Source organism: Tenrec ecaudatus, chromosome 8, assembly GCF_050624435.1.
Source record: "Tenrec ecaudatus isolate mTenEca1 chromosome 8, mTenEca1.hap1, whole genome shotgun sequence".
Classification (NCBI taxonomy): Eukaryota; Metazoa; Chordata; class Mammalia; order Afrosoricida; family Tenrecidae; genus Tenrec; species Tenrec ecaudatus.
In genome coordinates, this window is record NC_134537.1 from 46,588,652 (window position 1) to 46,604,780 (window position 16,129).

At 36.7% G+C, this 16,129-nt stretch overlaps 1 protein-coding gene across 2 annotated transcripts in view; it reads right to left on the minus strand.

The window, feature by feature from the left end:
* Positions 1-16,129, minus strand: part of STXBP5L (syntaxin binding protein 5L) — a 361,575-nt gene that overhangs the window by 303,557 nt on the left and 41,889 nt on the right. The window lies entirely within an intron of this gene.

The following is a 16,129-nucleotide window of genomic DNA, read 5'->3' on the forward strand; positions in this document are numbered from 1 at the left end:
TGTATTTGTATATACCCACAAGAACAATTTGAAAAGAAAATGATTCTACTTATAATAGCATTTAATAGAATAACATATATAGGAATATATTTAAAAACAAAGAGGTAAAAGACTTGTACACTATAACCTTGTACACTAAACCTATAAACTATAGCTGACAGAAATTATTATAGACTAAATAAATGGAAACACATCCTGTAGTCATGAATGAGATTTAATTTTAACCTAAACTGATCTTCAGCCTCAGCATACTCTGTATCAAAACAACCAGTTTTGTGGGCATTAAAAAACCAGTCATTGAAGTTCAGATTAAATTCCTAGAAGCCCTGAATAGCTCAAACAATCTTGAAAAAGGAGAACAAAGTAGAAAGACTCAAACTTCTCAATTTAAAAACATACTATAACATTGCAGTTATAAAACATTGATATATATAAATACACATATAGACTTGAACATATAACCAATAAAACACAATTCAAGTGTAGATACATACCCATGCATCTGTCATCAATTCATGTTGACAAGTATGATGATAGGTTTTATGTCAACTTGGGTGGGCCAGGATTTTCCTATGAAATGATCTAATATAGATGGGCTGGGACCACCTGTGAAGCAGCCAGCAGTTGTAAGGAGAATTCTCACTCATTCACTGCCATTAAGTCAATGCCCACTCACAGAGATCCTATAGGGTTTATGAAACTGTAACTCTGTATAAGAGTGGGAAGCCCTGTCTTCCTCCCATGGAATGGCTGGTGCTTTTGAACTTCAGACCTTGTAGTTAGCCCAGTATGTAACCACTATACCACCAGGGCTCCTTGTTGGGGAAAGGTCAGTCCCCCAGAATTAATTGCAAGTTTGATAGGAGCAATTGTACAGTTGAAATATATAAAAATTATAATAAAATCATAGCATGAGAGATAAAAGAGAGATTGACATAATGGAGTCAGACACATTTCACGGTAGCATGCTCATCTCAGCCCCGCTTGGTGGTCCATGTGGAGATGGGAGACCTAGAGGGCAGGAGAGAGGGGAAGGGGAAAGAGGACAAGGGGAAAGGGAATAGGGAAGCTAAGAAGGGGGAGAGAAAGGGAGAGTGAGGAGCCAGGGAGAGGCGGGGGAGTGAGGAGAGAGGAGAGAGGAAGGGTATCGGGGTGAGCACCAGGGTTAGAGGGAGGTGAGGGAGAGAACTATTGCTAACAGGCTTATATATCTTTGGGGGGGCATGAAAGCCCCCTAATTACAGGTAAAGACATATGCCACAGGAAGGGGTTGCACTATAAGTTATAAAGTAATGAGAGGGGATGATGTAGGGGAATCCATGCAATAGGAAGGGGAGGTATTGAGGGTACACATGTGACAAAATGGGCAGATCCTAGATTCAGGATGGCAGCCTAACTTTGGATGTCACTGAGCTGGTTTGACCTGTTCTCTGGCTCTCTATAGAAACCATTATCAATAGGGTGTAAACCCCACCTACAGGGACCACACCTATGGCCACAAGCCTTTAGGGAGAAGTAGTTCATTGTCCTTAACAGCAGGGAGTGGGTCCCTCTTGTGGTGGGACCAGACAGTAGTCTGGCAACTGACTGCCTTCAGGAAGGATGTTTCTAAGCATCTGACCTCCTACAATGAGATGGCAAATAGCCTCTAATGTTTGGCATATCTTTGGGGGAGACAACTCTGGGGAAAAGTCTCTTTATAATCCCACAGCTCCTGATAAAGAGAACAGATCTCCTTAATCTGGTCAGAGCCATCATACAATTGAGGGAAGTTTCATTCAATATGTGACCTACTCTTAATATAAATTAACAGTGTGTGGAAGGTATCTTATGTCTACTGCTGTCACTGGATCAGGCATCTGGTTCATTGACCTCTTGTTACATTGCCCCCTGGTAGCAGATTGATTATATAAGATCACTTCCATCCTAGAAAGAACATTGCTTTGTTCTTACTGGAACAGGCACATTCCTGGCATATGGGTTTCCTTTCCCTGCATCCAATGATTCTTTCCAAACTACCATTCACAAACTTACATAATACCTTATCCACCAGCATGATACCCTGCACAGCATCACCTCAGATCAAGAGGTTCATTTTACAGCAAATGAAGTACAACAATGGGCCCATGATCATGGAATTCCCTGCTTACTGTGTTCCCCATCATCCTTAAGCAGCTGGCTTGATAGAAAGATGCAGTGAACTTCTAAAGACCCAATTACATACCAGCTCGGTGGAAAAATATATCAATCTCTTTCTATATACATAAACATACAAGTATCATTGGTTTTGCTTCTCTAAAAAACCCAGCCTAACAAAACATGGATGACAAGTCCATTCAATATGTAAAGAAGTCTCTTTAATAAGTAGTTCTGGGACAAACAATGGGATCTTGATAGGCAAAAAATACATTAGACCTGTATCATACACTATGAAAATTAACTCAATATGAGTCAATGACCTTAATAGAACAACTAACACCATATGTATGGATGGTGATAAGAGTTGTATGGGTCCCTAATAAAATGTAAAAAAAGAAAAGAGGAGAAAAAAATGATTAGGGCAAAGACTGTACAGATGTGCTTTATACAATTGATGTATGTATATGTATGAACTGTGATAAGAATTGTATGAGCCCCTAATAAATTGTTAAAATTAAAACAAAAAAAACTCTTAAGAGAAAACATAAGGATAAATCAGTTTTTTAAAACAATGAATTCTTATATATGACCCAAAAAGCACAGAACAAAAGAAAAAATCAATTGGATTTAACCAAAATTACTAACTTTTGCTCACCAAAGGACTTTATCAAGAAAATGAAGAGACTACTTACAGAATAGAAGTAAATATTTGGTTATCATATATTCAATAAGGGTTTGATATTCAAAATATATATTATACCACAACATATGTATATATATGATAACTCCTATAACTCAATAATAATAACAACAACAACAAAGTTAATTTAAAAATGATCCAATGACTTCAATAGACATTTCTTCAAGGAAAATATTACAAAGGGCCAACAAGTCCATGAAAAGATGACATTGAGATATCAGTCATTAGGAAAATGCAAATCATGGCTACAAAGAGATATAATCTCATACTCATTAGGATGGCTATTACAAAATATTTTTAAGAAGAGAAAATAACCACTGCTGGCAAGGAGGTGGAATAATTGGACCCTACTGTTTTGCTAATGGGAATACAAAAAGGATAGTCACTGTGGCAAGCAGTTTCTCAAAAGATCTACAGAATTCCATGTAACCCAACAATACCAATTCTAGGTATATATCGAAAGATCTAAAAGTGGGGTCTCAAGCAGTTATTTTTACACCACTGCAACATAATCCAGTATAACCAAAAGGTGTAAACAATCCATGTCCATTAGGAGATGAGTTGCTAAACAAAATGCTGTCTTTATATATGGGAAAATTTGATGAATGTATATACAAGAAAATCTTATTCAGCACTTATGAGAAAGTTTTGATACATGTTACTTCATAGGTCAACCTTGAAAACATGATAAACTATATTTGACACAGACACACAAAAAAACAAATATAGAGTGATCCCACTTATATAAAAGATCTAGAATAGGCAAATTTATAGATAAAAGTTTATTCATGGTTACCAGAAACTGACTTTATTAATGGTTTATTGATGGTTATCAGGAATTGATGGAGTACCCATTGAAATGTTTCAAAAAGGTAAAGAAGCCTTGGAAAAACTCATTCATCTATGCCAGAAAAATTTGGATTGGCCAACGGATTGGTAGAGATTCATATTTGTGTCCATTCCAAAGAAGAGTGACCCAACAGAACGCTCAAACTACAGAACAGTATCATTGATATCGCACATAAGTGAAAATTTTGCTTAACACCATCCAACAAGGGTCATAGCAATATATTGACCGGGAAATTACAGAAGTTCAAGCTGGATGCAAAAGAGGATATGGAACAAGTGATATAATTGCTGATATCAGATGGATCGTGGCTCAAAGCAGAGAATATAAGAAAGATGTTTACTTTTGCTTTATGGATTATGCAAAAGCATTCATCAGTGTGAACCATAACAAACTGTGGATAACCTTTAGAAGAATGGAAATTCCAGAACACTTCATTGTGCTCACAGGGAACTTGCACATGGATCAAAGGATCAAAGCAAGGGAATATTGAATGGTTTAAAATCAGGACATGTATGCATCAGGGTTGTATCTTCTCAAGAGAAAATCATGAGAGAATCTGGATTATATGAAGAGTTAGCATCAAGATTAGAGGAAGGCTTATTAACAACCTGCAATATGCAGATGACACAACTTTGCTTGCTGAACGTGAGGATGACTTGAAGCACTTGCTGATGAAGATCAAGGAATCTACCCTTCAGTATGGATTATAATTCAATGTAAGGAAGATCAAAATCCTTACAACTGGAACAATAGGTAGCATCATAATAAAAGGAGAAAAGGTTGAACTTGTCAAGGATTTTGCTTTGTGTGGATCCGGAATCAATGCTCATGGAAGCAGCAGTCAAGAAATCAAAAGATTTATTTTGTTGGGTAAATCTGATGCATAAGACCTCTTTAGAATATTGAAGAGCAAGGATGTTACATGAGGATAAGATGTTCCTGACCCAAGCCATGATATAAGAAGATCATAAAAGAACAGATGCATTTGAATTGTGGTACCAGAGAAGAATATTGAAAGTACCACGGACTGCTAAAAAGACAAACCTATCGGTATTGGAAGAAGTAAGGCCAGAGTACTTCTTAGGGGAAAAGATGTAGGACTTGGTCCTACATATTATGCACATATTGTCAAGAGAGCCAAGTCCTTGGAGAAGGACATCATATTTGGTAAAGTGGAGGAGGTGTGACCCAAAATAGGAAGGCCCCTGATGAGATGGATTGACACAATCACTGCATCAATGGATTCGAGCATAGGAACAATTGTGAGGATGGTGCAGGACCATGCAGTGTTTCCTTCTGTTGTACATAGAGTCACAATAGGTCAGAGCAGACTCAATGGTACCTAAAATAACAAGGACTGGAAGGTAGAGGGTAACTGGAAGTTATTACTCAATTAAAATGAAGTTTCTGTTTTGAGTGATGAATAATTATTATAAGTAGATTTGGGGGATGGTTGTAGAATATGGTGAATACTATTGAGCTACACACACAAATGGCTAAAGTGGAAATTTTTTGTTTACTCAAGGGGGCTTTAATTAGTTCATGGAAAAATCCCACTATCTTTTCATTCCAATTTTCCATGAATTTTCTGAAGCAAGCTCCCTCATATATTTTACCACAATAAAATTTTTAAATTATAACTGTTTTTAAAAAACATAACAATAAATTGTACAGTTAGAAAACATATAAAGACTAAAATACATGTCAACAATAGCACAAATATGTGTAATAAGGTAAAGAGAAACACTGAAAAGTTAAATATTATAAATAAAATAAATTAAATATTATATTCATATTTAAGTAGTTGATAGTATAAATAGACCAAATATACTATGATGTATAAAACAAAAACTATAAAGAAAGAGCTTTAGCTAATAATCAACAAAGAATATAAAACCTAAAATCATTAAATAAAAAAAAGTCAACGCAAAGGAAGGTAGAAAAGGGAGAAAAATTGACAAGAAATAAGAGGGGAAATGCCAGGCTATAGATTTAAATCCATGTCAATAGCCACATAAAAGGTTAAAACTGTAAATATATTAACTAAGATAGTAATCATCAGATTTTATGGAAAAGCAAGACCCACCTATATATATAAACCACTTAAAAATACAAAAACAGGTTAAAACATTAGGAAAATAGCTAAAGATATAAGATGCTAATATTAATCCAAAGATAAATGGGAAAACATGTCAATGTAAGATCAAATATATTTCTGCCCACTGAGGAGGTGAGCAAAGGACCTGAACAGAAGTTTCACAGGGCAGAAATCCAAATGGCCAATAAGCATATGAGGAGATGTTCCCGATCTTTAGCCATAAGGGAAATGCAAATTAAAACAATAATGAGGTACCACCTAACACCCTCAATGGTAGCGCAATTCAAAAAATCAGAAAGCAACAAGTGTTGGAGGGTCTGTGGGGAGACAGGAACTCTCATCCACTGCTGGTGGACCTGTAAGTATGTACAGCCACTATGGAAATCGATTTGACAATATCTAAAACAGATGGAAATTGAGTCACCATATGAGCCAGCAATTGCCCTTCAGTGTTCATTGTGGCACCATTCACCATTGCAGAGAGTTGGAAACAACCCAAATGTCCATCAACTGACGAGTGGATTAAAAAACTGTGGTACATACATACAATGAAGTACTATGCATTGCTGACAAGCAGTGATTAACATATGAAGCACATAGCTGCATGGGAAGAACTGGAGGAAATCATGCAAAGCGAAGTAAGCCAAGCACAAAAGGACAAGTACAGCATGAGTCCACTGAGGCAAGCTTTAAAAAAAATGCAAAAGAGGCATAGGGGAAAAGCTACTGTATACAAACATTCCTGGGGTGAGGACCAGGTAATATGGCAGGAGCCGGACCAAATTCAGGGATACATATGGTAGCCAACTAAAAAGAAGGTGGGGAAAGAGGGGGAAAATTCAAAAGGAAAGGGTAGCTGGGGCACAGGACATTAAGCCACCCAAGGGGAGAGTATTGTTTATATCTCCACAGGGAAAGAGGGGTCAGAATTCAACACAGTGCTCCAAGATGTGAATGCAACATGCTGGCATGGAGTAGGGAACCAGTGGAGAGGTCTGAGGGGCTGGCCCTAATCCCAACTATGTGGACACCTGGCTCTCCCACCAGAAGAATTTATTTCAGAGGACAGCACTGAAGCTGCAGTTCTGGGAGAGGGACATGTCTGATCAGAGCACAGGAGAGCAAATGAAGGGGGAGGAAGACATAGGGAAACACATCCTGGGCCACCAACCCTTGAGGACGATATTCCCACTCAGAGCAGCAAATCCAGAGAGAACCATATGGACGGACCACTATAAAACATGGCATCCCTCACTGACCCATAGCCCTACAGGGGACAACACTGAACATACAGTGTGGGAATTCTGCCCAATCTGATCCCACCACACCGAGGCAACACACTAAGGGCATACAACAGAACAGCAAGGGGAACAGAACAACAAAGTCCCCAGAAAATACCAAAAATAGATTTTGGGTCCAGGGCTTGGCACCCCAACAGACTCAGCTAGAAAACACTCCTAAAAGCCAACAAACAGTCCTTGAACTAACTACAACCTTTTCTTTCTGGTTTTGTTTTTTGTCATTGGCTTCTTGTTGTTGTTGTTTTCTTTTCTTTTGTTGCTTGGTTTTGCTCTGTCTTGTTTTTGTGCATGTTATTATCTCTGCAGGTCTGTCTAAATAAGATAGGCTAGATGAACAATCTGGAGGAGAAAGCAATGGGAACAACAGTTCCCAGGGGACATGGGAGAGGGAGATGTGGGGGAAAGGTAGTGGTGGTAACAAATCCAGGGACAAGGGAACAACAAGTGATCTAAATTGGTGGAGAAGAGGATGTAAGAGGCCTGGTAGGGCATGACAAGGGTAATGTAACCTAGAGGAATTACAGTAACCCAAATGAAGGCTGAGCATGATAGTGGGACAAGAGGAAAGTAAAAGGAAATGGAGGAAAGAGCTAGGAGGTAACAGACATTTATAGAGGTCTAAATACAGGCATGTACATATGTAAATATATTTATGTATGAGGATGTGGAAATAGATTATGTACTTATATTTATATGTTTAGCAGATGGACATTGGGCCTCCACTGAAGTACTCCCTCAATGCAAGAATATTTTATTCTATTAAATTGCCATTATATGATGCTCAACTCCCAGACACAATTGCTGAAGACAAAACAGGTGCATAAGCAAATGTGGTGAAGAAAGCTGATGGTGCCCAGCTATCAAAAGATATAGCATCTGGAGTCTTAAAGGCTTAAAAGTAAACAAGCGCCCATCTAGCTCAGAAGCAACAAATCCCACATGGAAGCACACCAGCCTGCGTGTTCATGAGGTGCTGAAGGGATCAGCTATCAGATATCAAAGAAAAAAAAATGATTTCATTGTGTGCTCACCTCCCTGATAAGATTGCTGAAGACAAAATAGGTGCATAAGCAAATATGGCTAAGAAAGCTGATGGTGCCCAGCTATCAAAATATATAGCATCTGGGATCTTAAAGTCTTGAAGGTAAACAAGCAGCCATCTAGCTCAGAAGCAACAAAGTCCACATGGAAGCACACCAGCCTGTACGATCACGAGGTGTTGAAGGGATCAGGTATCAGGCATCATCAGAACGAAAAAATCACATCATTGTGATTGAGGGGGAGTGCAGGGTGGAGACCCAAAGCCCAGCTGTAGGCAATTGAAATTCCTTACAGAAGGATCACGGAGGAAATGAGTCAATCAGGATGCAGTGTAGCAATGATGAAGCATACAACTTTTCTCTCATTCCTAAATGCTTCCTCCCCCTAACCCCAACCTCCCCACTATCATGATCCCAATTCTACCTTACAAATCTGGCTAGACCAGACGATGTACACTGATATAGATAGGAACTGGAAACACAGGGAATCCAGGGCAGATGACCCCTTCAGAACCAGTGGTGAGAGTGGTGATACCAGCAGGGTGGAGGGAAGATGGGGTAAAAAGGGGGAACCGATTACAAGGATCTACATATAACCTCCTCCCTTGGGGACAGACAACAGAAAAGTGGGTGAAGGGAGATGTCGGACAGTGCAAGATATGACAAAATAATAATTTATAAATTATCTAGGGTTCATGAGTGAGGGGGTAGCAGGGAGGGATGGGGGAAAATGAGGAGCTGATGCCAGGGGCTTAAGTGGAGAGCAAATATTTTGAGAATGATAAGGGCAATGAATGTACAAATGTGATTTGCACAATTGTTGTATGTATAGATTGTGATGAGTTGTATAAGCCCCTAATAAAATTATTTTTAAAAGTTCAAGGAGATTTCAAAACACACAGTATTACTAGGGTTAAAATGTTCATTTCAATTCACAGAAAGCACATTAAAAACCCTAAAGAATAGCACAATAGTAGGACTGCAAAATACATTTTACAAAATTTATATAGCCACAAGGAGAAATAAGTAAGTCTATAATTATAGTTAGAATTTTAACACCTCCCTCTGAATGACTGTTAGAAAGCAGAAAACCAGTGAAGACATAGAAGAAAATCTCCTTTAAGCAACTTGACGTAATTGGCATTTACAGGGTACTCTACCCAAGAAAAGGAACTCTGGTAGTGTAATGTTTAGGCATTGGGCTGCTATTCATAAGGTCAACAGCTCAAAACTGTCAGGGGGCCCTTGTGAGAAGAGACTTTCTACTTACATAAAAAGTTACAGTCCTAGAAACTCTCAGGGGCAGTTCTACCCTGTCCTAGAGGGTCACTATGGGTCAGCATCAACTCTATGGCAGTGAGTGAGAGCTACCCGACAATAGCAGAATTTATTTCTTTTGAAGTGTAAAGGAGTTCACTAATAGAAAAAAATATTCTGGACTATAAAAAAAAGCCTTAAAACATTTCAAAGTATTAGAATCATATAGCATTAAAACAGAAATTAATAACAAATAAGCAGAAAATCGCCAGTTATTACAAACTAATAAATAACTACTGGTGAGAAAAAGTAATCACAGGACAAATTAGAAAATATTTTGACCATAATAAAAATATGCCAGCAAAAGTTGTAAGATGCAATTAATGCAGTGTTTTGAAGAAAATTCAGATCTTATGATGCATGTATTAAAATGTTTTACATTCCTAAATCAGTAATCTAAGTTTTATTCATAAAGACTATTTTTAAAAGATTAAATTAATCCCAAAGCCAGCAAAAGAAAAATAATAATGATAATACATAAATATATGAAATAAAATCAATAATAAAGAAAATCCATGAAACCAAAATCTGGACTGAAATTCGATAAAACATAAGTCAAAATTGATCAAGACAAAATGAAAGAAGAGCCAAATTTCCTATCCTCATTCCTATCTAAGGAATGAAGGAGACTTAATACTATAAAACTTTCAGACATTAAAAAGATAATAAAAAAATTTTATGAAACACTGTCTTCAATAAATTAGACAAACTAAATGAAAGAAACCAATTCCTTGTAAAGCACAAATTACTGAAAGAGAAACAAAATTTAACAGCCTCTATCAATTGAGATTAAAATTGCAATTAAAATTCTTCCCTCAAAGAATACATAATGACCAAATGACATCACTGGTGAATGCTACACAGAATTTTTAGGAGAAAAAAATACCAATTATACCAAATTATTGAAGAACATCAAGTAATAACTAATATTTTCCAATTCTTTTAATACACCATTACCCTAACACCAAAAGCCGATAAAGATATAGCAACAAAATATCCCTAGGGAACTCTTATACATGTCCTGCCCCTGGTTACAATAGAAAACTCAGGCCAGTCTCTTTTCTTGCTCTTTCAAACCAGTTTAGACCTGCCTGAGAGGCTTATCCTGATCTCCCTAGAGACTTAATTCATGTAAATATTAAGCTCTCATTATATAGACAAATTAGTCTCCATATCCAGATTAAATTTTAGGTGAGGTCGATCTGCCTAGGTAGGTAACTGTACCAACTAGAAATCACCTTAACTTTGCATAATTAAATAAATGCACTATTGAAAAATAGGTTGCGTTGTCCACAATATTGTCAGCACAAGACCTACCAATTGATTTTTAAGAGATTATTAGTCAGACTTTCCTTGATGACAGTGAATTTGAGTTTTTATTAAAGGAGTTTACTCAATTTCTCCACTTGGTAAAAGGCTCAGTTACAAGGAAGAACACAATCCTCCAAAGATAATAGCAAAATTGGTAAGGCCTTATTTTTGTTTTTGTTTTTTTGTTGTTTTTTTTTAAGGCCTTATTTTTCAAGGAAGCAATTAGGAGTGAGTGAAATCTGGGTGGTATTTCTATTTTATGGTACTATTACCTAAAAACAAGTCAGGAGAAAAATACTTTTTTTCTAGAAAAAAATCTAAAGAAAACTTGCAATTAACATTCATTTACTACCTAGCTAAAATATAGTATTTAATAGTTCTACATTTCCAAATAATATCCGGACTTAGTTTCCTATTTCTATTTTAATAGTATCTAAGAAACTCCCATGGAATTCACTTTTAAAAATATGCATGCAAAAATACTATTGTCAGTAAGACAAAATATTATTTCAAGTACTTCTTAAAGTGATACTTTTTAAATCAATTTAATTTATGTTTTCATTGTCAGCTTTATATTTTTCAGGCATGATGTATTGGACAGGGTTCTCTAGAGAGACAAACCAGATTGCTAGTAATTATATATAAATATATTTATAAAGATAGATATATAATTCAAGAAATAAACCGTTAAATAATATACAGATAGATAATACAAGAAATTAACAGTTAAGTTATAAAGCAGTGAGACACTAGCAGTCCTTCAAGTTTTTGAGAGCTGCCAGTTACTAGTCCCCTTCTGTAGAGAAAGCTGGGCTATATATACCCAGGCAGCAAACTGCAGGGCAGGTCCCCAACTGTCATCAACTGTCAGTCCCCAGCTCCAGAGATGAACATTCCAATTGTGTGGGCTTAGAGGGATCTCAACTTACAGTGACACAGTCCACATGCTAGGCATCCCACAGGTAGTGGACCCCTTTAAACTGAGGCACAGAACAAGCAAGCCATTTATCCCACTGCCCTTCAGTTAATCCTACTTGTGTTTATTGGCCAGGCTGGCACAATAAACTATAGCACATGATATTAAGTTTATTTAATTATAAGAAATGTTCAGTAAAATATGTGCCAATAAAATGGTTGGGAAAAAAAGGAATGCTCATGGCACTCAAAAGTATAGAATTTTTGATAGCCGGGCACCATTAGCTTTCTTCACCACATTTGCTTATGCACACGTTTGTCTTCAGTGGTCGTATCAAGAAGATAGGCACCCACTGATATGATTTTTAGTTCTTTGATGTCTGATAATTGGTCCCTTTATACCTCTACTATCAAAAGATAGAGCATCTGGGGTCTTAAAGGCTTGAACATAAACAAGCGGCCATCTAGCTGAGAAGCATCAAAGCTCACATGAAAGAAGCAAATCAGCCTGTCTGACCACAAGGTGCAGAAGGGACCAGTTATCAGACATGAAAGAACTAAAAATCATATCAATGGGTGCCCAACTCCCTGATACAATCAATGAAGATAAATGTGTGCATAAGCAAATGTGGTGAAGAAAGCTGATGGTGCCCAGCTAACAAAAGATATAGCATCTGGGGTCTTAAAGGCTCGAAGATAAACAAGTGACCATCTAGCTCAGAAGCAACAAAGCCCACATGGAAGAAACATACCAGCCTGTTGACCACGAGCTGTCGAAGGGATCAGGTATGAAGCATCAAGGAACATACAATCATATCATTGAAAATGTGGGTGAGTGCAGATTGGAGACTCAAAGCCCAATAGTAGCTAACTGGACACCCCTTACTGAATGGTGTGGGGAGGAGATGAACCAGGGTGCAGGGTAGCAACGATGAAACATATAACTTTCCTCTAGTTCTTAAATACTTCCTCCCCACACTATCATGATCCCAATTCTATCTTACAAATCTGGCTAGACAAGAGGATGTACATAGGCACAAATAGCAACTGGAAACACAGGGATCCAGGACAGATGACTCCTTCAGGACCAGTGGCAAGAGTGGCGATACCTAGAGGGTGGAGAGAATGTGGGATAGAAAGGGGAACCAATTACAAGAATCTACGTATGGCCTCCTCCCTGGGGGAGGGACATCAGAGAAAAAGGCGGGAGGAGATGTCAGACAGTGTAATATATGACAAAATAATCATAATTTATGAATGTTGAAGGGTTCATGAGGTAGTGGGGAATAGGGAGGGAGGGGGGAAATGAGCAGCAGATATTAAGGGCTTAAGTAGAAGGCAAACATTTTGAGAATGATGATGGCAACAAATGTACATATGTTTTTGACACAATGGATGTATGTATGGATTGTGATAAGAATTGTACGAGTCCAAAATAAAGTGATTAAGAAAAAGTATAGAATTTTACTTAAAAGACTATAATTTATTTTTCAATTATTATGTTCAATTTTTACTTTGAAGAAAATGTAATAACTATCACTAAAAGTAGAATGATAATTACAGAGTACTTATTGATTTAATTCATTACCTAGTGGAAAATAAAGTGACCAACATATTTCCAATATCTAAATTTAATAATTCCTTTTTGGATAGTTTTATTGGCATAAAATTTGCATATCATACAATTTAATATTTCAATCATATTAAGAAGAGTTATGCAATCACCACAACTATCAATTTTAGAACATTTTCTTCTTTCTGTACCCATTATTATTAGCTCCTCATGGTTCCCCCCAGCCTTCCCTGCCATGCCTTGGTGGTTATTAATCCAATTACTATATCTATAAATTTATCTATTCCAGATTTCATATAAAGAAATTTATACAAAACAAAAACAAGAAAACAAAAAGAACACTGACAAAACAAAGCAGAGATAAACCTCAAGAAGAAAGCAGAAAATATTAAAATGTAAACAACTTTAAAATGGGTCAAAGGAGACATCTAATAATAAGGTATTACATTTTAACCTAACCACATCTGCCATAATTGACTTTATGATGCTCTTTGTCTGATAGCAAATCCAAATTATTCACATCCCAGACTACGGTTAGTCGGATTCAACAGAGGCTTCATCAGTGTGGGTATCCTGCAAATGGATTTGGGGCTGTCACTGTTATCTCTAACCTTCTGCAAATGGAGTGTTCAGAATTTAAACTGTAATACCATTCCTTCCTTCGGGTTTGGATTTTATTATATACAATCATTGGATCACACAGGTTGATGTGTTTCTTCTGTATACACTTAGTTGATGCCTCATTTAGATGACAGCTTGCTGTAAGATCCCAGATGCTACTCTTTCTAATTGCTGAGTACCATAGCCTCCATATCTTCAGTGATACCTTCATGTGGATAATAAGTAGGCCTGAAGTTACCTGCCTTACCAAATCCTTCTTTGTCTTCTCTATACTATCTTAGTAGTGGCAATACTAGCTATAAAATAGGCCGGTGACCTGATTGTTATCCTTGATTCTACTCCAAATCCAACATATTATCTTTGTCTGTTCTACTTTGAAATATCTCCCTAACATATTTTTGTCCATTCTTAATAATACTATTATCCTTTCCACATTATAGTTCCTTATTAATCACTCTCTTTTGTTTCTGATTTTTTTCTATAATGCCTCCTGAGTGCTGTATACAGTGCAATTCTTATTCCATTCCTCCGAGAATAATATCCAAATTTCTTACGAGGTCTTTCATTAATTGGTTACTAACTTACCTCTCAATTTTTTCCATCCTTTAATTCTTCTTATTTGTAATAATGATACAGTAAGGGAAAGAGTATAAACACAATGCATATCAGTTCAGTTCTATAGTCTGATTTGCTATGTTGGTCTTAAAAGCCTGCTTCTAACCCATTTCTAACTCCTTCAGTGAATTTCCCAGTAACTATTTAATAAATTCCTTTTCTATTTAATAATACAGTTAGTTTCTACTGTTAATCAGTGAGAACCACAACTGATACAGAAATTATTATGAGAAGTGAAGTAATGAAAAAGAATAGGACCTATATGTGTAATTGGCTAACTGGAAGAGACAAAATAACAGAAGAGAGCTGAAAACACTGCAAAATTTAGTGACCCTTGTGTGGGATGGAGAAAACATATGATTATCCTGTTGTTTATTTTACTTCAGGCAATAAATCATATGCAGGGCAAGATTTGTGTATTAAATAACCAATAAAAGTTGGCACATTCTGATAATTTTTATAGTCTTCAGAAAATTCTGTAGAAAAAGAAAACAGAAAGCTTGTCAGTAATACAGGAAGAAATGGAAGATGTAAGTGTTTTACAGGTATTTATTCCAAATTCATGATCCTTCTTTTCACTTACTAATGTGTTTCCTACATAGAAATTTTTTTAATTTCAGTAAAGTTGTTGTTGTTAGATGTCATTGAGTTAGTTCTGATCCAAAGCAGCTTTATGCACAACAGAATGAAACTTTGCTCTATGCTATGCCATCCTCACCACTGTTCCTATGCCCGAGCCCATTGTGGCAGCTACTGTGTCAATCCATCTCATTTAAGGCCTTCCTCTTGTGCGATGCCCCTCCACTTTACCAAACACAATATCTTCTTCCAGGGACTGGTCTCTCCTCACAAAATATCCAAAGTACAGAAGATAAAGCCTTCCCATCCTTGCCTCTATGGAAAACTCTGGTCATGTATCTTCCAAGACAAATAAGTTTGTCCTTTTAGCAGTCCATGTACTTTCAATATTCTTCTCCAGCACCATAATTCAAATGCATCTATTCTTCATCATTCATCTTTATTCAATATCCAACTTTCACATGCTTATGAGGCAACTGAAAATGCCATGGCCTAAGTCAGGTGCATAGTAGCTCTCAAAGTAACATCCTTGCTTCTCAATACTCTAAAGAGGTTTTGTGCAGCAGATTTACCTAATGGAACTTATCTTTTGATCTCTTGACTGCTCTTTCCATGAACACTGATTGTGGATCCAAGCAAGACAAACTCCTTGTCAACTTCAATCTTTTCAAGTATTTTGTCTACTGCAGAGTTCAGCAGTGCAAAGGAATCTTTTTGATGCAATTAATAAGTTGGGTGAATCTGAAGACCTTATTCTAAGTGAAAAAAAAAAGTTCAGCCTTAAAGTCTCAAATATTTCATGAATCAATTTTTATGACAATCTCAAAAAAGAAAATAATTATTATGGTAGAGAAGACAATTATTGTTATGGGTAGAGAAACTAGATGACTCCAAAGAAATAACATGAGTAATTTACTTTGAGAATGTGATGAAATTTTTCTATTTCTGATAATAGTTAATATTTCACTTCTATCAGAAGTAGAGTATACACACAGCCCAGCAGGAAAATAGACATACATAAGTATCTGGCTTTCAAGCTACACCACAACAGAGATACCACTTGTTGTTAA